The following is a 25,750-nucleotide window of genomic DNA, read 5'->3' on the forward strand; positions in this document are numbered from 1 at the left end:
AAGAGAGGAAGATGAAAGCTAGTAGTAACAGTGGTGGTGGTAGTGGTGAAATGATAATTATGAAAATGTTAACAGAAGAGGGAGACATACACACACTCAGAGAAAGAGAGAGAGAGACAGAGAGAGAGAGAGAGACAGAGAGAGAGACAGAGAGGCAGAGACAGAGAGGCAGAGAGACAGAGAGAAACAGACAGCAAGACAAAGACAGAGACTGAGAAAAACAGAGACAAAGAGAAAACTTGAAAAAAATTTTCCTGAGTATAAGAAAGTCAAATAAAATTCTGATGACAGGACTCCTGTAAAACAGAACAAATCATGTCTGAACACAGGCTAATGTCAGCACCAAAAACAATCCAAGAACCTCAAATCTTTAACCCAGAGTAGAAAAGAATGATTAGGCTAGTGAAAAACAGAAAGTCAAAGTAAAATAATGAAATGGTGAGATGGTATCATGGATGGTATTACTTTTTCTGGGAATAAAGGATGTATATTGTAAAGAGGAAAATTTAAGACTGATTTAAGGAAAATAATTTTCAATAATTAAAGCTATCCAGAAGTGGAATAGACAACCTCTGGAGAAAGGAAATTTCTCTCCCTCAAAGTCTCCAAGCAAAAGCTGAATGATCACTTGTCAGGTACATTGTCAAGAGCACTTTTGTTCAGGAATTGGAAGAGATCTCAGCAGCTATATAGTTCACCATATGGCTGCTGAGATCCCTTCCAAAACTCTAGGATTCTGTCATTCTCTGTGTGATTCTGAAATCTTTCCATATACTGATACTGAAACTGCTTCCAGGTTGTTGTTTTTCCCCATAGAACCTATTGTAGGAATTTATTTTTTTTCCTGTTTACTTCAGACATTACAAGATTTATTTTCAACCCAAATAATCATTTCAGTAGCTAGAATAAGGAAAACTTCCTCTGCACTATATTCAGGCATCAAAGCAAATGGTGAAGTTCTTGAAAAGGAAAGATTTTAAGGGAGTTAGAATTTCTGAGATAAAATCTGTTATCCTGTTATATAGTCTGGATGCCATCCAGGGTGGAGCTCTTGTAGCAACCAGTTCCATCTTTGCATAAGAAGAATGATAACAGAGATTCATGTTAAAAGGAGACATGTTACAGAGGGAAGTATTCTGGCTGCAGACAGGATATATTCACATCTTGTCATAGATGTGAATTTGGGCAAGTCATTTACTTGGGACTCAGTTTCCTGATCTGTAAAATGAAGGAGGAGAATTGAACCAAATTACTTTTAAGGTACCTTTGAAGTCTAAAACTATGGATCACTTCTCAGAATAATATCTTTAGATGCATTAACTATATATATATATATGTATATATTTATGTATATATATGTATGTGTGTCATATGGGATTACAAAGGAAACTGATCTAATTGAAATATATTTATCAAAATAGTTTTGGTTCATGAATTTAAGTCAGTTAATAAGCATTTATTAAAAACCAATATGTACCAATCACTATGTTTAAGCACTAAGGATACAAAGAAAAAAAAACACTGGCTTCAAGGAGCACAAGGTCTAAAGGGGGGACAACATGCAAACAATTACATATAAACAAAATTCATGCAGGTTAAATTGGAAGTCATCACCAAAGACAAGGCACTAGAGACATCAGGAAAGGCTTCTTGTAGAAGGCACAGTTTTAGCTGGATCTTGAAGAAAGTTTAGTAAAGCAGGGTGGGGTAGGGGCAGGGTGTTGTTCAGAAGATGTACTTGAGGCAGAGAATTCAAGGCATGGAGGATAACCAATGAAAGGTCAGGAGATGGAGGAAAGGCAAAGAGATCATCATGACTAAATATCAAAGTAATGGGGAAAAGGGATTGCAAACCATGAGAAGACTAAAAAAGTAGGAATAACCAAGGGTCATTAATGCTTCATATAGGATCTCCAAGACACACACACACACACAAAGAAACCAGTTCCACCTCAAGTGAATTTTGCCATCAAATAATATTATCTCAGTGTTTGAACTAGTCTATTCTGGATAACAAAAAGAACCTAAAGAAATGAGATGGTCTTATTTTAATATGTTGCTACTCTTGGCAAAGAAATTCAAAACACCAATTTAAAAAATATATTTATCTATTTTTTCTAACTACATACAACAATTGTTTTCAACAATCATTTTTTGCAAGATTTTCAGTTTACATTTTTCTCCCTCCCTTCCTTCCCTCTCTGCTCCTCCTGACAGAAACAATCTCATACAGGTTATAAATGTGTAACCATACCACACATAGATTCATATTGATCATGTGAAAAAAGAATCAAATCAAAAGGGAGAGGGGAAAATAATAGAGAGAAAAATATATGATGCATTAGACAACTTTAAAAAATTGAAGACAGTAAGTAAACTTTGATCTGCATTTCAATTCCAGAGTTTCCTCTCTGGATATGAATAATATTTTCCATGACAAGTCTTTTAAAATTGTTTTTGATTATTGTCTTCTGAGATAAACAAGTCCTTCATAGCTGATCATCACCCAATGTTGCTTTTAGTGTGCATAACGTATTGCTCATTCCACTAGGCATCAGTTCATGCAAGTTTTTCCAGGATATTCTGAAGTCCCGTACTTCTTGATTTCTTATAGAACAATAGTATTCCATCACATTCATAAACCACATTTTGTTCAGTCATTCCTCAATTGATGGGCATCCCTCAATTTCCAGTTCTTTGCCACTGTGTAAAGAACTGCTACAAATATTTTTGTACGTGTGGATTTTTACTTTTTTTTATGATGTCTTTAGGATATAGACTGGTACTGCTGGATCAAAGGATATGCAGTTTTATTGTCTTTTGAATCTAATTTCAAATTGGTCTCCAGGAAGGTTGGATCAGTTAACAACTCCACTAACAATGCTTCAGTGTCCCAGTTTTTCTATATTCCCTCCAATACTGATCATTTTCCTTTTTAGTCATTTTTGTCAACCTGATGGGTTTGAAATGGTATCTCAGAGTTGTTTTAATTTGCATTTCTCTAATCAATAATGCTGTAGAACATTTTGTCATATAATTATAGTTAACTTTAATTTCTTCATCTGAGAATTATATTTTTATATCCTTCAATCATTTATCAATTGGGGAATGAGTGGTAATCTTACAAATTTGTCATAGTTCTCTAAATGTTTTAGAGATGAATTCTTTGTCAAAAACACTAGATGTCAAAAATTGCTTTCCCAACTTCCCTCTTTTAATTTTGGTTGATTTGGATTTATTTATGGAAAAAAATTTTCAATTTAATGTAATCAAAATTATCCATTTTGAATTTTATAATATTATCTGACTCTTCTTTGCTCTGCTTTCCACAGATCTGACAAGTAAACCATTCCTTGTTCTCCTGATTGGCTTATGATATCACCTTTTATGTCTAAGTACTGTATCCATTTCAATCTTATCCTAGTATAGGGTGTAAGATGCTTATCTATGCCTACTTTCTGCTAAACTGTTTCCAGTTTTTCCCAGCAGTTTTTATCAAAGAGTGAGTTCTAATCCCAGAAGTTCCTATTTTTGGATTTATCAAACAGCAGATTTTATGATAGTCATTTACTACTGTTTCTTTTCCACTTAATCTGTTCAACTGATCCACCACTCTATTTTTCAGTCAGTATCAAACAGTTTTGATGACTGTTGTTTTATAATATAATTTTATCTCTGGCATGGCTAGGCCACCTTCCTTTGTATTATTTCCATTAATTCCCTTAATATGCTTGATCTTTTGTTCCTCCATATGAATATAGTTACTGTTTTTTCTAGTTCAGTAAAGTAATTGTTTGGAAGTTTGACTTGGTATGGCACTGAATAAACAACTTCATTTAGTTAGAATTGTTATTTTTATTATATTAGCTCAGCCTACTCAAAAGCAATTGACATTTGGCCAGTTACGTAGATCTAATTTTATTTGTTTGAAAAGTATTTTATAGTTGTTTTCATACAGTTTTTGACTTTACTTTGGGAGGTAGACTCCCAAGTATTTTATATTGTCTGCAGTTATTTTAAATAGAATTTCTCATTCTATCTCTTGCTGGAGCATCTTGTTAGTAATATATAGAAATATTGATGATTTGTGTGGATTCATTTTTATCCTGCAACTTTGCTAAAGTTTCTAATTGTTTCAAGTAGTTCTTTAGATAATTTTCTAGGATTCTCTAAACATATTATCATATCATCTGCATAGAGTGAGTACTTTGTTTCTTCATTACCTATTCTAATATCTTCAATTTCTTTTTTCTTATTTCTAAAGTTAACTTTTCTAATACAATATTGAATAATAGTGGTGGTAATAGCGATCTTTACTTCACCCCTAATCTTATTGGGCATACGTCTATCTTTTCCCCATTACATGGAATGCTTGTTGATGGTTTTAGATAGATACTGCTAATTGTTTTAAGGAATAATTTCCATTTATTCCTATGCTCTCTAGTGTTTTTTTTAATAGGAATGGGTGCTGTGTTTTGTCAAAAACTTTTTCAACATTTACTGAGATAATCATATTATTTCTTTTGGTTTGTTACTGTTAGAGTCAATTATACTAAAAGTGTTCCTAATATTGAACCAACCTTGCATTCCTGGTACACAACACCAATTTTAAAAGAAAAATGATAACTTTAGGCCCATCTCTTGATATGCCAAATAAAATATTGATCTCTCCCTCTTCTTGTAATATCATCAGTAATTATGTTGATAGGCTTCCTATGTCCCTCCAGTATTCCAAATGAATATCTTGGCATTTAATTACCTGAAATAGGGGCAGCTAGGTGGTACAGTGGATAGAGCATTGACCCTGGAGTCAAGAGGACCTAAGTTCAAATGCAACCACAGAAACATAATAATTACCTAGCTATGTGACCTTGGGCAAGTCACTTAACCCCACTGCCTTGCAAAAAACAAACAAAAAAATTATCCTGAAATGACCTCAAGAGAACTCAAATGTTTTCTTGTCCACCCCTTCCAAAGATTCCCAGAGTCTTCTCTTTTTCTACCGAACCCACATGCTTCAGAAATACTGTAGAGTAAGATAGAATTCTCACATCCTCAAATGAGAAAGGCCCTTGCAGGTTCTCATTCATTTCTGCCAAAATGCTCTCAGAGTTGTTTTTAATATATAAAAAAAATGATGCCTTCATCAAAATTATACCAAGTTCTGAAATGGTCATTTTTAGAACTGAGAATAATGACAAAGAGTTGGTGGCTGCTTTTGAACCCTTTCCAATTCATAATGTGCTATGAGATTTTTAAATTTATCCATAGCTTGCTTTAGAAAACTTCTTATGAGGTGTCTGAATAGCTCCAGAAGTTCTGAAGGCTTGCCTTAGCACAAACCAAGTGGACAAGGAAAAATGGTATATTTTGCCCATACCAATTTGGTCCTCAAAAACTGAAAGAAACCATGCTTGCTAGTTTGAAGCAATATTCACAATCTGGTAAAAGCAGAGCTTTTACTGGAATGTATTACTCTTCCCTTGCTGCTCATGGAAAAAGATTGCTTTGTTTTCGGTGCCTCTGACTGCTCCTGGGTACTTCAAAGGGGAGGATGAGAGAATTTTTGCTATTAAAAATTGCCTGTGGGCTGGTTGCTTTTCTGCTAGGCTCCAGAACAGCAGTCAACAACTACAAAAAGCGCAATAATAACTTGTTACTGTCTTTAGGACACTAAGAAGGACTAAATGGACCAGAAAAAAGTTGATTGGATAGCACTATACATACAGATTCAGGAAGTTATAGTCATCCAGTCCTTAAGTATTTCCCCACTGTTCCAGTTTGATTGGGCTAATGTGCCTTGTTTAAAGAAAGCCAGTGAATAAACAGTCTGTTTCTGGGCTCATCCCAATTAACTAGATTCCTTACACTTTCATAACTTGCCTTATCTAAGTACTAGAGAATAAACTAATTCTTCTACTTGCACCTCCAGTGATTAGTCTCAGGTGCCAAAATAAAAGTAGCATTTTCATATGCAATTTCATTCTATAGTCTGCTAGAGGTCTTATTATTTTTTCTCTTCTGGGATGTTTCATATTGTGATTTGATTATGACAAGAGATTTTTATGTTCCAGTTAACATTTTGTCAACCTACAAAGATGTGGAATAGCTATGTATTGTGACAACTTTCTCATACAGCATTTTACTTTCAAAATGTGTTTCTTAGATTGATAATCATCTAGTATTAAAAAAGAGAGAGAAAAGATAATTCCAAGAGGCTGTTACAGCATAAAATGCTTCAGTGAACTTCTGCCCTCAAGTTCAATGGCAGCCATAAACCTGCAGAAACACCAGAAATGAAGAAACATTGAGAAGTTTTTGTTAAGGGAGCAGGATAATTGTGAATCTAAATAGTAGATTTTTATGGGGTTTTTTGTTTTGCTTTTTAAGGTTAAATGGATCCCATAGTCATTGGAACATCTTGCCTAAAGAGCTTTTTTTCCATCTTCCAACAACAAGAGCAACTGCTTGGTTGGACTGAGTATTTGTATTTGGAGAAGATAGGAGAAAGGTTGAGATTATCCATAGACCAAAATAATATGATTTATAGTTGGAAGGGATGTTGAAAGTACTCTAGCACAACCCTTCTTTATTCCAAATCAAAGAATGGAGTTCCAGAGGGACTACATGATACTTGCTCAAGGTCATACAGGATTAGTTAAAAAAAAGTTTGAACACAGTTCTGAGACAGATGGATAGATAATTAGATAGGTAGGTAGATAGGTGGATTATAAGGCACTTACTATGTAAGTACAATCGGCTAAGTGTTGGGAATACAAATACAAGAAACAAAATTTAAAAAATAATTCTTGTCCTCATGGAACTTACATTCTAATACTGAAAGCAAAATGTAAAAGGAAAATAAAAATTAGTAGCAGTGGGGGGAAAGAAGGTAGAGAATCCCAGAGAGCATAGAGGACAATCAAGAGAAATGTGAATATTGACTGGTTTTGGCACTTCTAAGGAGGATCCCCAATGGGAAGGAGTGTGGGATAGTAGAATCTTCCCAGGTGAAAGGGTCATAGGAGAACCTGAATCTTCCAAATTAAGAGGACTTCTGAGTTGGAAGTGGAGATGTCTGGAGAGCCAAGAACAGAGACAAGAGAAATGAGGGTAGCTGACTTGGGGACTTTCTGGAATAGAGGTTTTAGAAAGAACTTAACAATTGGAAGAGGGAACAGAAGCATCTTTCAGAGAGAGGAGTCTTATTGAGTTGGAGGTAGCAAAGTCCAGGGAATCAGGAACAAAACCACAATTTGGTTATATGTTTCCCAATCTATTGGGTTACTTCTTTGTTTCTATTTTCTTCTTAAGTCAAACTGCCCCAGGACCATGGATCAAAACAAATGAATGTGAAAAATATTAACATAGATTTAGAGCTGGAAGGTATTTTAGAACTCCTTTTGGCTAATGTTTTAAGTAATTTGCCCAAAGTGATAAACAACTAATATATGAAGCAAGATATGAACCTAGCTCTTTCTGGATCAAGTTTAGCATTCTATCCACTGTACCACCTAACAAGCATTGAATAGCTATGTCTCAGAAGTAATGTCCACAGTGTTTCACTTTCCAGTATATTCATCCTATATATGCTCATGTGCATTTTTCACAGAATTGTAAGACTCAATTCAGATAATATATATATTCAAAGAGTTTTGCAAATCTTAAAGTGCTAAATAAATATCAGTTATTATTTTTAAGTTGACCATATTTTCCTTGGGACAGCTAGGTGGTGTGGTGGATAGAGCAACAGGAGACAGGAAGACTTCTTTCCTAAGTTCAAATATGGCCTCAGACACTACTAGCTGTGTGATCCTGGAAAAGTCACTTCACCTAGTTTACCTCAGTTTCCTCATCTATAAAATGAGATGGAAAAGGAAATGGCAAATCACTCTATATCTTTGCCAAGAAACCCCAAATGGGGACACAAAGAGTCAGAAACAGTTGAACACATATCTTTTCCATTTCTTGCTGCCAAAATATTGATAGACTTTAAAAAAATAAAGTTTTGTGAAGGAAAATTAAGTTCATTGCAGAGAAATTAAAATCATTGACTTCTGGAATGTGATTATTATCAAGAACAGTAACTCAGAACTGGTAAGAAAAGATTAGAACACAGCCCTCTCCTCCCTAATCCATTATGCCTATTTCTCTACAAAATGTTGGAATAATTCATATGGCTATACATTGATGTCTATCCATTCTATTTGAAGGTGATGCAATCCAGATGGTTATTAGGCAGGAAATTATCTTCCCTGGGGAGTAATGCAGATTAAACTATCTCCTTCTGTATTCTGCATTTTCTTTTCAAAAACTCTCTCTCTCTCTCTCTCTCTCTCTCTCTCTCTCTCTCTCTCTCTCTCTCTCTCTCTCTCTCTCTGTATGTGTTAGCTGAAAAGGGGAAGGAGCCAGATTTTACATATATTCAAATCAATTATTACTTCAAAAGTTTGTGGAAAAAATAGATTCCAGCATCCACTTATTGGAATTTAAAAGAAACAATATTTTTGGACAAGATGGGTTATTAGTGAAATGGTAAAGTATATGAGGGTTGGGGGGGAAGCTTTTACCAGAAGTAAATTAAAATTCTTTTTCTTTGATTATATAACTTTGTATACAGAACACCAAAGATAATAGATATTTGATAATTAGTCATTAAACTTGGCTAATCTAGAAATAAATCTGGCATGGGATTGGACTCTTTATTTTTTTAATCAGTCTTCTTGGATTTGACCTCAGTAGCTAGAATTGAAAGCATGTTCCTTATATTTGTGAATGATACTCAAACCATAACTATCACATGTCAATTGTATATTGAATCCATTTGTATGCATTATCTCTTAGACTTCTCTTTTCCAGACCAACTCAGGGGTGTTTTTGACCAGCTATCTAACTCCAGGAAGGATAAAAATGTGAGAAATTATACTGTTCTCTTGTCCCCCAGCCCCCGGAAAAAAAAGATTAAAGAAAAACAATAATGTTTGACAAAAGATATGAAAGGAGAAACTTATTTGCTACTTAGGAAGTGAAAGATGTGAATAGTATTACATTTTAGAGGCCCTGAAGAAATACAAAGTTCTGAATTTATGAAGATCACTCAAAGTGAAGAAGATAGAGAAAGGAAAAAAAGAAAGATAGAAAGACTGATCAGGTTTCAATATGCTATAGATTAGGATTCTTTAAAAATGATTTAACAGATAACAACAAAAAAGTGAATGATAAAAAATGAGTTGTCCATGGGGTGAGAGTAACAACAAACCCATGGATACCCTAGGTACGACTTGCTAATGCCTGGAATATAGGTATTTGAGGAGGGCTCCAGTACATTGGTAGGATAACTTGTGTTAAACTTGTGGGAGAACTATAATCTAAGGCTAAGCAGTCATGGATGAATTGTTATTGGTATGGGAATATCCTTACCAATACAATCACAGATCCATTTAAAATTTGAATATCATTTTAAGTTAATTATGATATGAGTTATATGTTACTCTGAATCCAACTTAACCTATCTTCTTGAATTGCCATATTTTCCAGAAATATAGAACCCAGAGTATGTAGCAGCCACTGAATGTTTCAAAGACCAAGTTCTGCCTATTGAGTTGATATAGTTAATTGCTTGCACCCCAAGTTGGATCTCCTGTCTGTTCATGGGAAGCAAAACAGGTGCTACTCAGTCTGCACCAAGCTGGGAAATTGTGCAGTTGGAACTCTTTGTAGTTAAACTGACCCTCCCAGCATCATGGTCTAAATTCCCAAGGGAAAAGATTGAAGCTTTTGCTACAACCTTCAGGTAGTGAGTAGAATAAATGGTCAAAATCACCTCTAAGTTAGTCTGGAAAAGAGAAGTTGAAGAGATAATTCACATAAATGGATCCAATATACAATTGCCATGTGATAGCTCTGGTTTGAGTATCATTCTCCTTCAGGAGGATTTTTTTATCCTTTTCTCACTACATTTCCCCTCCTCATGCCTTGCCCATTTAGGAGGAGATATCTGGTACCCATTCCTTCCTTTGATCTACTGTCATGAAAATGAAAATTTCTGAATGGACTGTGAATTCTTTGCTCTGCTTTTGAATTCAACATGCATGTTAGTTCCTCTTGTAATAAACTTAGTCTTCATACAAGTTTCATGAAGTTGTGATAGCTAGTTGACTAGTATAAAATTCTATTTTCTCTTGAAATGTAATCTGGTTTCATTTCCTGTTTGAACATGTTATAGTTTTTTAATGTAATATTATTTATAGCTCTTACTTCTAGAGTTTTTGTTTGTTCTTAAATGTATGAAAAAAATCCAGGGAAGAAATCAACATTTGTCTATATGAATATAGTTTAGTTAGGGTGGGAAATATAACATAAGGAGTGAATTTGATCATACAACATTGGATTCGAAATCAGAACAACTAACTTTGAATCTCCAAACTGATATTTTTTTTAGTTTTTTTTTGCAAGGCAAATGGGGTTAAGTGTCTTGACCAAGGCCACACAGCTAGGTAATTATTAAGTGTCTGAGACCAGATTTGAACCCAGGTACTCCTGATTCCAAGGCCAGTGCTTTATCCACTATGCCACCTAGCTGCCCCAAAACTGATATTTCTTAACAATATGACCTGGTCCTTTATTTTTAACTTCCCTAATAAGCCTTAATTTACTTCATCCTAGCTAGTATGTGTCAGGTCATCATGGCAGCCAACTACAAGATTTGAGACAAGACAGAAAGACAGTAAAACAGACAGACAGATAAGAAAGGAAGAAAGGAAGGAAGGAAGGAAGGAAGGAAGAGAAAAAGAAAGAAAGAAAGAAAGAAAGAAAGAAAGAAAGAAAGAAAGAAAGAAAGAGAGAAAGAAAGGAAGAAAAAGAGAAAGAAAGGAAGAAAGAGAAAGAAGGAAGAAGGAAAAAGAAAGGAAAAAGAAGGAAAGAAGAGAGAATAAAGAAAGAAAGAAGAAGGAAGGAAGGTAGGCAAGAAGGCAGGCAGGAAGAAGAACACTATTGGGAAATCAAAATAATCATATACTAGTTCACTCCCTTTTCCCTCTCTTGCTGGATATCTTAAGTATAAAACTATCATTTCTCTCTCTCTCTCTCTCTCTCTCTCTCTCTCTCTCTCTCTCTCTCTCTCTCCTCACCCCCACCTCCCTCCTATGTTTCTTTTATAGTTAACTCATTCAGTCATCTCCAGCTCTTCATGACTCCATGGACTATAGAGTTCCAAAACTGTCTATGGAGTATTCTTGGTAAAGATAATAGAGAGATTTGTCATTTCCTTCTCCAGTAGACTAAAGTCAACAGAGGTTAGGTGACTTGCCCAGGGTCAGATTTAAACCCAAGTCTTTCTGATTTCAGGCCCAGTGCTATATCCACTGAGTGACATAGCTGCCTCCTGTGTTTCTCCTGTGGTCTTTCTGTCTATCTTATCCTAGAATCTATTGATTCCCACTGGTTTTGTTATTTACTAAATCCAGTGAGATTTTTACACATTACATTTTTTTTAATTTATGTCCTCCATTCTGTATCTATACAATTGACTTTTCTGAGTCCTGGTGAGAGACTTTACATTTATCTTTATTTAATTTCATCTTGAGAAGTATCAAGGATTATTTGAAAAAAAGGAGAACTCAAAGTCAGGAAAGCCTAAATTAATATCTTATCACTGTCACATTCTGGCTGCCTGACCCAGGACATGTTACTTAACTCCCCAATATTCCAAGTCACTCTCCTAAGATTGTAAATCACAGATTAATTACAAATCTATTTAACCTATAACATATAGAGAACTTGGTAAATCATTAGGAGATTAATATCATTATTACCTTTGAAAGTTTTTACTTATCAGTTATTCTCTTTGCCACTGGTTTGTTTGTTTTTGTTGTTCAGTTGTTATTCAGGACTGCAACTCTTCATCATCTCATTTAGGGTTTTCTTGGCAAAAATATTAGAGTGGTTAATCATTTCCTTCTCCAGTTCATTTTACAAATGAGGAAACTGAAGCAAACAGGGCAAGTGACTTGCCTAGATTCAGACAGTTTGTAAGTATCTGAGGCCAATTTTGAACTCAGGTCCACAGTCTAGTCCCAGAATTCTATACATGGAACCATGTAACGGTAACAATTATCTGAAATAGTAATAAATTTGAAGCTTTCTCAATAAAATCAGGAATGAAGTAAGGATGCTCATTATCATCACTATTATTCATTATAGTTGTAGAAATGCTAGCTATAATAAAAAGACAAAAAATAAATTTATGGAATAAAATAGGCAATGAGGAAATAAAACAATCACTCTATACAAATGATAAGTTAGAGAATCTTAGAGAATAAACTAAAAATTCTAGTAGAAGCAATTAAATTTAGCAAAATTGCAGGATATAAAATAAACTCACAAAACTCACCAATAGGAAATAGAAAGAGAAATTTCATTTAAAATAACTGTAGACAAACAAACACATATATATGGTAGTCTGTCTGCCAAGATAAACCCAGGAACTATATGAAAACGAATGCAAAACATGTTTCATGTATATAAAGTTAGATGTAAGCAACTGGAACCATGAATTGCTCATAAGTAGGCTGAGCCACTGGGATAAAAAAGACAATTCTACCAAACTTAATTTACTATTTCAGTGCAATGCCAATAAAACTACCAAAAAATCACTTTAAAGACTTTGAAAACAGTGGGCAATTAGGTTGCACAATGGATAGAGCACTAGCCCTGGAATCAGGAGGACCTAATTCAAATCGGACTTCAAGAACTTAATAATTACCTAACTTTGGGACCTTGGGCAAGTCATTTTACCCTATTGCCTTGCAAAAAATGTTTGAAAAAATAATAAAATTCATCTGGAAGAACAAAAGGTCAAGAATTTCAAGGGAATCAAAGAAAAAATATGAAGAAAGCCAACTAGCAATATCAGATTTCAAAGTAGAATACAAGGTAGCATTCATCAAAAAAACTCATATTGACTAAGAAATAGATAATGAATTTTTCCACTAAAATCTATTACTGTTCATTTACTACTATAAATTTACTACTGTAAATGAACAGTAACAGGTTTTAGTGGAAAAATTCATTATTTGACAAAAAATTGATGGAAAAATTTTTCAGCATTTTTATTGATATTTGATTTTATTTTTCCAATTACATGGTATGAGAGTATTTCAACCTTCATACACTTACATATTTATAAGTTACACAATTTTATTCCACCCTCCTCTCCCATGCCATTCCCCTCAGTGGTCAACAGTCTAGTAAACATTATATATGTACATTTGTGTTTATATATTAGTCATTTTGTATATGAGGAATTAGGACTAAGGGAAAAGAAAGAAAATTATGGGATAGAAAGGAAAAAACAAGAGAAATGTTTAAAAGTGAACATAGTGCTCATTCAGATTCCATAGTTTTTTGCATTTGTTGTTGTTGTTTTTCATCTGAATGTGAATAGTGTTGTCCATAGCAGGTCTCCTAGCTCTCTGAACTGCTGAAAGAACCTGCATCTATCATAGTTGATCAACTCACAATATTGTTGTTAATGTGTAAAATGTTCTCTTGGTTCTTGCTCCTTTCACTCAGCATCAGTTCATGTAATCCTTTCCATTCTTCTCTAGAGTTGGACCATTCATGATTACTTAAAGAACAAGAGTATTCTATAGCGTTCATATACCATAACTTGTTCAGCCTTTGCCCAATCAATGGGCATCCCCTCAATTTCAAATCCTTTGCCACTACAAAAAGGTGCTTAAAAAGCATTTTTTGTGGAAAGTAGGTATAGGTCAACTTATCACATCATATATCAAAATAAGGTCATTTTTTAAAAGAATGCTTAAAAAATATTCCACATGTAATTGGGGAATATTTTACAAAAATATATAAAAAAGAAAAAAATGCACAAAGATAAAAAAAGAAAGTCTCTTCCCTCAAGAACTTTACATACTACTGGGAATACAGCATGGATGTATAAAGGCTGTAGCATACTGATAAATGTTTAATAACCAGCTTTCTGAAGGGGAAATACCTGAGTTTAATTTGCAAGGGACAAAAATCAACAGACATTTTTTAAGAAAGGATAAAAATTGAAAAATTAAATTTTCTCAAACTATTTCTTTACTCTAGATAATCAAAAAAAAATAGTTAAACCAAACCCTGATTTATACAGCATTTTCTAGTTTCAAAGATATTAATGCTCAATGCTGAAAATTTAACAATTGGCTCTCAAGTTGTCTAGTATTTGCCAAAGAACATCCCTGATTATACATAAATAAAAGGAAAATGGGAGAAAAAAGAAAATGGGCCCAAATTTCTAAAAATCATCAAAACATTTATAAACATCAATTTTACTATAATAATTCAAATGTGACTTTGTCAAATGATCAATGAATTGATATTCTTGAAATAACTGAACCTTATCAGTCTCAATATAAATTAACCAGGAGACAAAAATAGGTTGTAGCTAGTTAAGAATTGGGATCTCAGGTCTTCCTTAAACAGGTAAAAAGGAAAAACATTTTAGCAACATTAATTTATCATGTCTCCCAAAGTAATAAAAGCATAATTTTGGTGCATTTGGTTATCTCATTTGTGGTATTCATGATAAACATGGAAAACAAAAACATTTGTAGGCTATTCTGTAATGAGCACAGTTCATTTATCAACATGCATTGTAGACAATGAAGATAGAGAAACATTCAGCTATCCAATTGACAGTGTCTTCTACTACAAGTCAATGTATCTTTGGATATTCATAAAAAATGTGAGCATTAGGAAGATAGGAAAAATGTCAGAAAATGTGGTTTAGGATTAATAAACAAAAGAAGTAAATGAAATTTAATTTACTCAGAAATTCATACCAATAAATTCTGAATCCGTTATTCAAATAGAAAAGTAGAAAGTACTGGGTGTTGAGAGCACCCAATTCCATTTCAGAATTAGCATAAATAATCTATGATCATTAGAATTAGATCATTTGCTAATTAGAGCAATTAACAAAAATCAACATAAAGTTGTAAAAAAAAGGATAAAAGAATTGAAAAATTAAAATATTAGAAGGGACCTAACAGACCATATAATCTAGCAGACTTCTAAACATTCTTTGCCAGGGATAATATAGCTCTTACTTAAAGGCCTTGAAGCAGAAAGGACTTACTTATTTCTTCACTTCACAAAGAATGGTTTTCTTACATCACATTTAAACTTACATCACACAATTTCCATATAACTACTTTTCAGATACTTAAATAGAGCTATCAGATTCTCCTTCTCTAATGGGAACATGCTTAATACCTTTAGGCAATCTTCATATGATATGACCATAAGACCTTTCATCACCGTTGACATCTTGCTCTGGAGGCCCTCCAGATCATCAGTATACTTCCTAGACATATGAACTCTGTACTCAGGCTGAATCAAAGCAAGTAGTCACTGGGGAAACACCTAATAAAGGTAATAATAATAATGATAATAATAATAATAATAATAATAATAAAATTGTTTATCCCTCATTTGTGAAGAAGAGCATAGCGAGCTAGTGGATGCCATGACAAGCACATGAATTGGATTTGAGTGAAGGGGATACTGTATTATGTCACCAGACTCAGAGTCATCTGGAGGATATGAATCAGGATGACTAGAGATGGCCCCAGATGTGAGGTAATCAGGGTAAAGTGATTTGTCCAAGATCACACAACTAGTAAGTGGCAAATATCTGAGTCTGGATTCAAACTCCTTTCCTCATGACTTCAAGGCCAGTAATGTATACAACTGAACTACTAAAGCAGAGTTTGATCAGACACCAAAGACACCAATATCATCCACTGAATCCCAAATCATGACCAGTCATATTGACTTTTCTCTTACCACTGGACTTCAATTTCTCTAGAAAAGAAGTAAGGTTAATGACAGTGCAATGTTGCCTGATTAAAATCCAATTCATGCACAAGTCAAGACATCACCCCCTGATGTCATTGGTCTTATTCAAAATGAAGGATAAATAGGATGAAAGCATTGGAGGTGAGATGTGAACCCAAATCCATTTATTTTGAGTCAGTTTTTTTATCATCATATACTATCTTCCTATTATTTTTCAAAGATTATGCAAAGTTCTTCACAGATAAACCACAGAGATAATTTGTTCAACAATCCTTTCATTCTTCAAATCAAAGTAAGATTTCAAAATCAAAATATTTGATAAAATCAAAATATTTTTATCAATATTATTCACCATTGTCATAAAAGAGGATTCAAATGGAAGAAAGGTTATAACCTCCTCTTTGTTCATATATATATATATATATATATATGTATATACATATATATATATATATAAATATATAGGAAATATTGGGTTGATTTCATTAAGCCTCAATATATTATCGGATTCACTCAAAGAAATTCATGATTATTGGAAAGATCAACCTAATAACTCATAAAAAATTAAAGTAATAAAAATATCTGGGACAGCTAGGTGGTGCAGTGGATAAAGCACTGGACCTGGAATCAGGAGGACCTAAGTTCAAATCTGGCCTCAGACACTTAATAATTGCCTAGCTGTGTGACCTTGGGCAAGTCACTTAACCCCATTGCCTTAAATAAATAAAAAAATTAATAAAAAATTAAAATATCTATTGTCCAGACTATGTCATGAAGTTGGATGTCGGTTCACTGATTAAATATGACAGCACTGAGAAACATTACAAATGGAGGATAAATCGTGCCTAAAATAGAGTAGGTGAAAAAGAGAGCAGGATAATTGCTTTGGATAAATTTTGTGGTATTCTTAATGATTCTAATGTATAAAATCACATGATGGTAAAGATGGAAGATTAGGTTTCTCCAATATTCATGACCTCTCAAATCTCTCCAAATAAGAATTATGCACAAGAAAAAAAGCAATTTTAGCTGTCTCCATGATCTAAAATATAAAAACCATTCTTAGATTGCAAACCATACAAAAACAGGAAACTCCGACTTGTTCTGACTTTTAACTTGCCCATCCCTTGTCCAAGACACCAAAATATCTTAGGGAGTCAATAGCACACTAAACAATAGAAAAAAGTTAATTTCTAACTTGGTCACTAAATTCCCCTTCCTTTACTAGCAACCACATTGTGACAGGACAGCACAAACTGACCCACTTGCTTGCAAAAGAATTTATTTCTGCCTCCTTCAATCCCTCCCCTCCAAAAACTTCCTTATGCTATGGAAAACCAAAAGCCAGAAACTTAATTTGGCTAGCATCTAGTAAAACAACACAATATGCTGTAATTTGAGAACAGAATTTGAAAACAGAAGAGCTAGGGTAAGATGCAAGTGTACATGTTTGTATATCTAAGTATGAAAAACAGGAAGAATTGGTATATATAATTGACTTAGTTGAAGTCCCCTGGAGTAGAGATCAAGGCAGATGAAGTATGAACTTCTCAGAGTACAAGGAGGCTGAGACAGCTTTAAGGTTCAATCACCAGAGAAACTACTATCACATAAGAAGGAGATAGTGAATGATAGGGGAAATACAAGAGAAAAATAAGAGTTATTAATGTCATAGAGAGAAGAATCAGAGTGTAGGGTATGATAAATAATATAGGAACCAGAATTGTCCATGGTAGAGTATATAAACAGGAGCAATATGTAAGAAGATTAGAATATTTGGAAGGGGAGAAGTTTTAAAGAGCCTTAAACACCAAGCAGAAATGTTTGGATTTGAATCTAAAAATAACATGGAGTTCATTAAGGTAACTTTTTTCTTTTGGGGGGAGGGAGTTGGGGAACCTGAGGGAGGGAATGCAACAAGTCAGAACTAAGATTGTGAATAATCACTTTGACAACTAAGGGGAAAATGGATTAGAGTGGAAAGAGGCTTGAATCAAAGAGACCAAAAGGTGATTGCAATAGTTTTAGCTATGAGGTGATAAAAATCTGAGCCTGGTAAACATACAGGTAAATGGAGGCAAGAGGATAGATGATATTGTAGGGGTATAAATAACAAAATTTGGAAGCTGATTATTATTTGATCATAGAAAATTGATTGAGACTGCACAACTTAGTGGATAAAATGCTGAACTTGGAATCAGGAAAAACTTCCTTTCATTATTGAAATTCCATCTTAGTCATTAATAACTCTGAGATTTTGCCAAGTCACTTAGTCAGTCAAAAACCATTTATTAAATTTTTACTACATGCCAGACATTGGTAGCCATTAGTGATAGAAATATGAAAAAATAAAGGTAGTTTCCAGTCTCAAGTAGTTTACAAAATTATTGAAGATGGGGAAAGAAGAGATGAGGGAAGAAGAGAATAACATAATGGAGTTTCAAAGGCATGTGTTCAGGTGGAAAATGAAAAAAAACTATCTTGGAATGTCTGCCTTAAAGAGAAGCTTCAAGAGAAGGATTTTTCCTCTGCTCTAGTTTATTGAGTGCTAAGGCTAACATTTAATGAGGTTCCTGAATAAATGATGAAGAAATCCAAAGGTGTGCAGATACCTAGAAAATAAAGCAGCCCAAAGAAACACTTTATAATAGCTACATTAAGCATTTATTATTTCCTGTTACAGAGCACTGAAATTAATGTCAGAAAGATCTAGATTAAGCCCTGTCCTCCTGAAAATCAGAATCTAGTTGAAGCTATGCTACAGCAAGTTCAAAGTAAGCAAATGAAGGTTCTTTGAAAATCATAATTTGTCTTTGGTTTCTTTGGTAAGAATTATATTCATGTGTTTTCATATGTGTGTTCACATGTGTGATAGGGAGAAGGTAGAGTTTATTCTTTTTAATTCCAGATAGAGTGAGATATTTAGGAATGCTTCAAAGATAACATTGTCTTAAAAGTTTGTTTTATGACTATGACTTCCATTCTTAATATTGATCTTCCATCTGTCCATTTCAGAAATGAATTTCTTTATGGATATTTCTTTGGAATAAATATATCCTAAGCACTTTAGTTTGATTTTAGGAAGATGTCATCTCCAACTTAAATATGTTTTTGTTTATTATTATCATTAACAAATATATAGATACAAGTGTTAATATAGATGAAACCAGTGTCAGTTAGAATTGAGCATTATGGCTATTAGAAAGTGTATCCCCTAAAATAAAATACATCTGCTGTCTTCATTTATACTTGCATATTTAAGGGAAAGCAAATATAATGACAAGTTCAACTTCTAACAGGATAGATGAATTTACCATCAGTGGAAATAGTTTCATTGCTAAAAGGTTACAGAGTGTGTAATTTTTACTGTTACAGACAATGTACTGTCCCTTGTGTTTAATTTTTCACATTTTACAGAGCTCTTAAGTGGTTTCTCTGTCATATCTTCAACAGAGCTAAACCTTATGTCTTTGTGAGGCCTGAATAAGAGTTATTGGTTTTATGTGTTTACCCTTAGGGGCATATGAACTTCTAATCCTAGAAAAATGTCTTCCTTTAAAACTAAACCACAAAAGTCACTGAATAGTAATAAATTGAGGACAAGCAGGCTCCTTTTCATTCCTTCCCTTCTTAAGTCCTAATTCAACTACCATCTGTAACAAATACAGTTGAACATTATGTATAGAAAAAAAAATGTTGTACTTCTTCAACAAATTTAAATTTAAAAAAAATTATTAAATATTCACTGTGTTTGAGAAAGACACTGGTAAAATGATGAATTTGTGCACGCCAAATTTTAAAGTGTAACAGGGTTAATAATTATAAGAGCTAAAATATAGACAGCACTTTACAATATTAATTTATTTAATGCCCACCACAAACTTGTGAAGAAGGAAAGGAAACCAACACTCAGAGACTTGTCCGTGGTTATACAATTAATTGTGAAATGATTATCAAAGTGTCTGGCACATGATAGGTGCTATAATAATGTAGGAGGAGGAAGGAAAGGAGAAGATACTGGAGATATAAGAAGAAGCCTAAATTGTAGGGGAAAGATTCAAAACTAGATCTCTCCTGGCCCCCACATCATTCTAGTTCTCACAGAAGCTACAAGATAAATAAACGAACACAACGATATAAACTAAGGATGTGATAGCAGAGGCGCATGTGCACAGGAAGAGACAGATGACTTCTTCCCAGGAAAAAGGAATGCAGGAGGTGACATTAAATCAGAGCCTTAAAGTGAGGATTAGATTTCAATAGACAATTATAAGAGGATTGGAAGGGGGAAACTAAGTAGGCTATTGCTAAGGGAAGTGTCAGGCACATATAAAACAATTGGAAAGAAAGTGAGAAAGACAAGAAAGGAAGGATGGAGTTCAAGAGGAAATGTCCCAGGCAAGGAGAAAAAGGATCCTACAGAGTTTGAGTATGAATAAAGTGAAGCATGACTAGGGTTCTTCCAAAAATAGTCATCCTATTTAGAGGCCTAATGATAACAACTTTGGTGTGAAATACCTTTAAAATTGTGCTCTGTCCAGGATAAATACTTTCTCTGTATTTCTGGTCACATCCAACCACTCTTTTTAATTTCATTTTTATAATTTCCCCAAGATATACTGCACTAAGAAGATAAAATTGAAATGCAATGATTCCATTATCATTGCTGAAAGAAATAGATCATTATAAAAATCATCATCAGATCAATTCCTTTTCAAGTTCTCTGGCCCTCCATTCACATCTACAAATATTCTTGAGATGCTTTGACTTAATAAGAGTTCACCTTAACCTCTTTCAAGTCTGATTTTGACTGAATTTTAAAGTGTGGGGAGGCCATACTGTAGGTGCTGGGATTTCAGGGTCAAAAAAATAAGAAAGAAATCAAGGGTTACTGAAAGACGAAGGAATTCGTGTGCTCCCTGGGGTATTAAAGTTGCTCAATATTTTATTACATATTTTTGCAGTGTAAACAGGTTAAAACTTTTCCTCCTCCTGGAGAATCAACAAGCACTTTAGGACAAGGTGGACAACAAAAGGTTAGGCAAGGTTGCTTGGGAGACATAGAGATCGAAAGAGAGGGAGATAAAGAGAGGAAAGAAGACAGGAAGGGAGAACTGACTGGACCAGAGATCAGATTGGCCTGAGCAGGAGTCCAGCTCAGGTTTTATAGCTATTTTCTGGGCACTAAGAGCAAAAGGGGAAATGCATCCCCCCCCCCCCAACAGGTCCACAACCAGGTAGAAGATTAGAAACTCAGGGCTAGGAATGTGGAGGCAGAATACAAATTTTACATTTAACAAAGAAACAATAGGAGTCAATTTACCTCTCAAGAGCAAAAAGCCTTCCACTGTTTAACAAGATTTAACAGCATTAAAGATTATTTTCTACATTCATAATTCTCTGCATCTATACCTCTTGTGATCTTCATTCCTCTTCCACCTCCTCTTCTACCTTCTCCAGCCAACCTTCCTGGGGTACTTTTTACCTTGGCAAAATTAAACATTTTCTGTCTGAGGCAATTTCTTGGATCTTCTGACCTCCTTCTGTCAGCATTTTGTAGTTTAAAATTATCTAGAAAATGGTTAAAGTTAGACTCAATAGCTTTATATTTGTCTATGTCTCCTTTGAGGGAAAAACTTATTAGTTTATAAAATTTGTTGTATTTCATTTTTAATTTTATCTTTATCCTTTCTTCTAACATGATATTTACTTTGACCATCAAGTAAGCTACAGTAATCCATGAAGTTCTTGCCTGTGATACTCCATGGTTATACAAAAGTATGAAATGAACTTGGGACTAGATGTTATCAGAATGAGATTGTTGTTGTTCTTTAAGTGTTTTAGTCACATCTGATTTTTTGTGACTCCTTTTGGGGTTTTCTTGGCAAAGTTGCTGGAGTAATTTGCCATTTCCTTCCAGCTAATTTTATAAATGAGAAAGCTGAGGCAAACAGGGTTAAATGACTTGCCCAGGGTCAAACAACTAGTAAGTATCTTAGGTTATATTTGACCTCAGTAAGATCAGTCTTCCTGACTTCAAAGCTGGCACCACCAACCATGAGACAATTAGTGAAAGATCTCTCAATTATCAGGATATTCAATCACATTACAAAAAGCTATGTTGAATTTTGCTTCCACTATTGGATTCTAACGTCCTTAAGGACAAAATCATTTATCTTGGGATCTTTTGCAGCATAGAATTTTGGATATAATAGATACTCAATAAACATTTGTTGGATTAAGAAGTTCACTTTTGATAACTACTTTAAGGTATACTAAATCCTTTTCTTTAACGACTCTATGAGGTTAAATGTAAATGTATTCACCATTTTGCAAGTGATCAAATTTAGATTCATAGATGGGGGAAAGAGAAGATCATTAATAAAAGAAAATAAAGACTTCTGATCAGTCTAGATCACCATAAGCTCTTGGTCTTCTCTCATTCTCACCCTTACTACACAATTAAGTGGGTCAGAAAATCATAACACTCCTGCTAAAATTGGAATTAAAACTACAGACAGAATTGACCACTGTATCTAAGAATATGAGGTAGAAAGAGATAGTCTAACTTATAAACTAGATTTGGGGAGTGCAGACTCCAAAGAGGATAGGAAAAAATCTAGATAAGATATTGTGGACCAATATTCTACAAAAGAAGTCACCCAAGAGAACACTCAATGAAATTATTCTAACAAGGGGGAACAGAAGCAATTCTGAGAGATCTATAAGAACAAACAGCAATGTATTTTTAAAAACCTGTACAGAAGATAAATGTAGTGGCAGACAATGAAGGATGAACAAAAAAAAAAGATAGGGCCACCTCCTATAAGAATATTGTCCAAAATGTTAAAACTTATAAATGCTTTCTACAACTAGAGAAAAAGCCAAAGTCAAATTTTAAATGTATTCTATTCATGTGTTACTTTGTTTTTAAATCTACCCTGGGGGAAAAAGGATCTAAAAAGTGATGTGATGGAACAGTAATATTGTAATGATGTTTAATGGTAAAAGACAACTACTCAGTTCAAGATAATGATCCAAGGTAATTCCAAGGAACCCATTATCCACCTTCAGAGAAGGAATGATGATCTCTAAGTGAATATTGAAGCCTACATTTTTTCTTCATTTTTATATATAACCTGACTAATAAAGAAATAAGTATTGCATAGCTACACATGTATAATCAATATAACATTGATTCTCAAGTGTTAGTGTTGGCGATGGGATTTGGTGGTTGCCAATTAAAGATAGAATTCGAGAGTTACTGAAACATGAAGGAATTTGTGTGATCCCTGGGGTTTTTAAAACTGCTCAAGATTTTATTACAAATTATTACAAATTTCCTCCTTCTGAAGAGTCAACAAACACATTAGGACAAGGTGAATACCAAAAGGCTAGGTGAGTTTGCTTAGAAGAAAAAGACAGAGAAAGGGACATAAAGAGAGGAAGAAAGATAGTTAGGAAGAGCTGACTGGGCCAGAGATCAGACTGGCCCCAAGCAGAGTTCCAGCTCAGATTTTATAAACTTGGCCATTATCTGAACCCTGAGGGAAAAATGGGGAAATCTGTCTCCCCCCCCCCCCCACATGACTAAGAGCAGGTAGAAGGTTGGAAGCTGGGACTGGGAATAAGGGATACAAATTTTCCATTTAAACAATAAAGGTCAATTTACATCTCAAGAGCAAAGAGCCTTCCACCCTTCACCAAGATTTAGCAGCATTAAAGATTATAGAATTTGTCTCAGACCACAAATCTACATTCATTATTCCCTGCATCTATAGGAAGGAGGGACAGAACTTGGAACTCATAATTTTCAAAAATAAATGTCAAAAAGTTACATAAAATTCAGAAATATTTAATGAAATAAATATATAAAGTCAAAAAGGTGGGAAATCATTGCAAGCTTAATTCTGAAATTATTATTTAAGTTGAGTTTGAAAAGATACACTGAATAGACCTTTGGTGTCTGTCCAATGACAGGAGATCCTCTGAGAAAGTCTGAGCAACAGAACAGAAGCAGGCAGGACAGGATATGACAAAAAGAACAAGTGCAAAGATCAAGAATTAGGCAAATCAAGTCATAATACAATAATCATAATAGCATAGATTTAGAGCTAGAAGCAACCTTTATAGACAATCAAGTTCCATACCCTCATATTGTGGAAGAGGAAACTGAGCCCCAGAGAGTGAATAAGTTACTCAAGGATCACATAGCTGATTCCACATCTCCCTACTATTCTACTTAAAATGAGAAACAAGCTGTTGAAGATGATAAGTCTAGAGCAGATCAAGTTTTGCTGTTTTTGAAAAAGTCATTCCCTAGGTATAGGGATAGTGCACTAAATGTGGAATTCAGGAGTTTGAATACACTTTATGTGATCAAAAACATGTTACTGAACACCTAGAAAACATATACCTAAGGGGGGATAATAATAACTAACTTTTCTGTTCTGAAGGATTGTTTGTGGGAAAGTACTTTTCAAACCTCAGAGCACCAAATAAATGTGATTTGCTATGACAAACTTTCCATATAATTTCCAGATTTGGGTTCATTTATGTCATAAAAGAATACTGATTCTAGCCTTTGTGAAAATTATGAAGTTGATGACTTTTCTTTGTAGCTCCCTTCTATCTCTCTCAAATATCATTGCTTCTCCAAAAAGAAGGAATATGTTGATAAGTGCCTTTTGTTTGTTTTGGGTTTTTTTTTTTTTTTTTTGGTTTTTGTTTTTAAACCTGGCAGAAAATACTGAGAGAGTGGCTGGAGGGGGAGTTGTACAGAGGGCAGTTTGATCATTGGTTCAATCATTCTAGAAGAGGGGACCAGACTGTTCCTTATGCCTGGGGGCACTTATCTCCTGTTAGAAGGTAAGTGTATCCAGAGTAGAAATGCCTTAGTGATAGGAATCTGGTAATTGCTACAAACTATTACCTTGCCCAGATTATTAGTTTGTTGGGGTGAGAGAGGCTTGCATAACTCAATGAAACTAGGAGTCCTACTGGGTTACCCAAGAAATCATATTGGAGAATTCTTGCATAAGTTCATTCACCAGAGAAGGAAATGGTATATCAATCCAAAGGATTGCCTCCTTTTTTGTGAGACAATCAGTGTCAAATGATTTGTCTTGGTCATACTTCATTTTTTTTCAAAAAGGCAAAAGAACTAGAGATCAAATTGACAATATTCCCTTACTTATGGAAAAAATAAAGGAGTTCCAGAAAAAAATCTACTTTGTTTCATTGAGTACATTAAAGTCTTTGACTTGGTGGTTCACAAGTCCTCAAAGAGATGGAACTTCAAGATGATCTTACTTGTCTCCTATATAGAGAACCTCTACATAGGTCAAGTAAAAATAATTTGAACTGGATTTGGAACAGCTGATTGGTTTAAGGGTGAAAAAGAAGTATGACAAGGTTGTATAATGTCATCTAAAATGCCAGGTTGGATGAATCAAACATTGGAATTAAAGTTGCCGGGAGAGATATCAACACTCTCCAATATGCAACTGATACCACTTTAATGACAGAAAGTAAAGAAGTATCTTTCTGGGTATGAAAAAAGAAGAGTATAAAAGCTAGTTTGAGACTTAACAACCCTTCCCCCCCAAAAAAAAAAAATTGTGCACAAGTTCCATTACTTCCTGGCAAAGAAAGGGAGAAAAAAATAGAAGCAATGTCATATTTTATAATTTGGGGCTCAAATAATTGAATTATAAAAAAAAGTTGAGTGCCACAGAAATAACACTTTTGAACTTCAGTACTGGAGAAGACTTCTGAGAGTCTTTTGGACAGTAAGGAGATCAAGTGAGTCAATAATTAAATTAATTCATGCAATTTCCTGGAATACTTGAAGGAACTGCTTTTGTGCTTAGAATCTTGGCTGGAG

The sequence above is a fragment of the Macrotis lagotis genome, chromosome X (genome assembly GCF_037893015.1).
Source record: "Macrotis lagotis isolate mMagLag1 chromosome X, bilby.v1.9.chrom.fasta, whole genome shotgun sequence".
Lineage (NCBI taxonomy): Eukaryota > Metazoa > Chordata > Mammalia > Peramelemorphia > Peramelidae > Macrotis > Macrotis lagotis.